Source organism: Octodon degus, unplaced genomic scaffold, assembly GCF_000260255.1.
Source record: "Octodon degus isolate 3935 unplaced genomic scaffold, OctDeg1.0 scaffold00010, whole genome shotgun sequence".
Taxonomy (NCBI): domain Eukaryota; kingdom Metazoa; phylum Chordata; class Mammalia; order Rodentia; family Octodontidae; genus Octodon; species Octodon degus.
This window is the reverse complement of record NW_004524586.1, coordinates 2669-4961: the sequence shown is the minus strand read 5'-3', so window position 1 is coordinate 4961 and position 2293 is coordinate 2669.

Genomic DNA, 2293 nt, shown 5'->3' with positions numbered 1-2293 from the left:
ATTCCTTATTCCATTTTTCCCAACAAAGGACTGGGAGGCTAGAACTTCTGGGTGAAATTCAGTTTTTCCTGGATCAGACTTAGGAAGGCCCAGCTTCTGAAAAGCCCTAGCATTAAGCTGTACTTTCTCCTCTTAGATCTCACTATCTAAATGCTTTAGGGTTTGGATAGTGAGTTCCAAGAGGAGAAAGAACTCTGCTTCTGGTATCATAGCCTCATAGCCATCAGTTATATGTGGAACAGTGAATGCTTTCACTATTCTGGCGATTTGGGGACCATAGCAGATAGAGGAGAGAAAGAATCTTTTGAATTCTGGGGGTGCGTAACCTGAGTTCTTTCAGAGCCTATTGAATCAGAGCACTGTGTCTTAGGAGGCTGTGTTTTGAATGTCTGTTCTATGAGCCTTACCACACCTGCTCTGAAGTCAAGCCAAGGCAGAAGAAGAAATGTAAAAGAAAGAAAGAAATCCATTTCTACTTGCTCTCTACATCGAACTTGGTGGAAGAATTTTTAAAGAAACAATTTCTGAGATTAACATGCTGGTAATTATTAATTAGCATGTTTTCCATCTGAATTTGGGACAAGAAGTCCTGTAGGGTGCTGTCTGGGGGAACAGTTTTAGGAGGGCCCCTATTCAAGAAGGGCCTAGACACTCTCTGGAATTTCTACACTAACAATTCACACTTAGGGACTTAAACACTGTGGTGGAAAGAATCAGGTTCACCTGAAGTCAGGCTTGAAAAGCTATGTCCCATTGTGGCCCTTAAGATGAAAGGCCTGAGCAAGTGTATTTTGGATGGGATATTGCCCCTTAGCTCTGTTCTTTAAGTGGCTTTAAGTGGCTGCTTCAACCAAGCATTCGGGCACAGGTTGCTATGCTTCGATCCCCAAAACTCAAGCCAGCAAAACCTACTCTGAAGGAATTCGGAGCAAAAAAAAATTCTCATTCCATTTTTCCCTAGAAAGGACTGGATGGCTAGAACTTCTGGATTAATTTTTCTCAGGGGACGATCGAGGTGAACATTTTGAATTGGTGCGGTAGCCAAAGGAATTTGGACTAGAACTTCAGTTTTTCCTGGGAGCCTGGATCAGAGTTAGAAAGGCCCAGCTTCTGAAAAGGCTTAGCATTTATCTGGACTTTCTCCTCTTAGAACTCACACTCCACACTCTTTAGATTTCAGAGAGTGAGTTCTAAGAGGAGAAAGAACTCTGGTTGCAGTATCATACCACCGAAACCATCAGTTATACCTGGAACTGTGAATGCTTTCACTAGACTGGCAAAAGGGGAACATAGCAGTAAAGAGGAGGGAAAAAGACTTTCAAATTCTTGTGTGCCCATGACCTGAGTATTTTCAGAAGCTATTGAGTAAGATCACTGTGTCTCAGGAGGCTGTGTTTCAAATCAATTTTCCTTGACCCTAACAACACTAGCTCTGAAGTCCAGCCGAGGCAGCATGAGAAATTAAAAAACAAAACAAAACAAAACAAAACATCTCTACTTGATCTTTATGTGGAACACAGTGGAAGAATTTTCAAAGACACAATTTCTGAGGAGACTGGCATGATGGTAATATATTAATTAGTGCATTTTTCCAGTTGAAATTGGGACTGGAGGTTCGGTTGGTGGCTGTCTGGGGGAACAGTTTTAGGAGGGGTCCTCTACAAGAATCTCCTAGACACTCTCTGGAATTTCTCAACTAACAATTCACACTTAGGAACTCAAACTCTGTGGTGGAAAGAATCAGATACACCTGATGTCAGTCCTTGCACAGATGTGCCCCATTGTGGCCCTTAAGAAGAAAGGCCTGAGCAAGTGTGTTTTGGGTGGGGTCCTGCCCCTTTGCTCAGTTCTTTAAGTGGCTGCTTCAACAAAGCAGTCAGGCTAAGGTTGTTGTGGTTTGATCCCCACAACTCAAGCTATCCTAACCTGCCCTGAAGGAATTCAGAGAAAAAAAAAATCCTTATTACGTTTTTCTCTAGAAAGGACTGGGAGGCTGGAATTTCAGGGAGAATTTTTTCTCAGGGGCCAGGCGCGGATTACATGGTAAAGTAATGAGGTAGAAAGAAGAATTTGGACCAGAAATTCAATTTTGACCTGGAGACTGGAGGAGCCTTAGGAAGGCCCATCTTCTGAAAAGGCCTAGCATTTAGCTGGACTTTCTCCTCTTAGAACTCAACCTCTGAACTCTTTAGTGTTTGGAGGGTGAGCTCTAAGACAAGAAAGAACTCTTGTTCTCGTATCATAGAGGTGAAACACTGATTTCATCATGGAAGACTGAATGACTTCAGTAGAA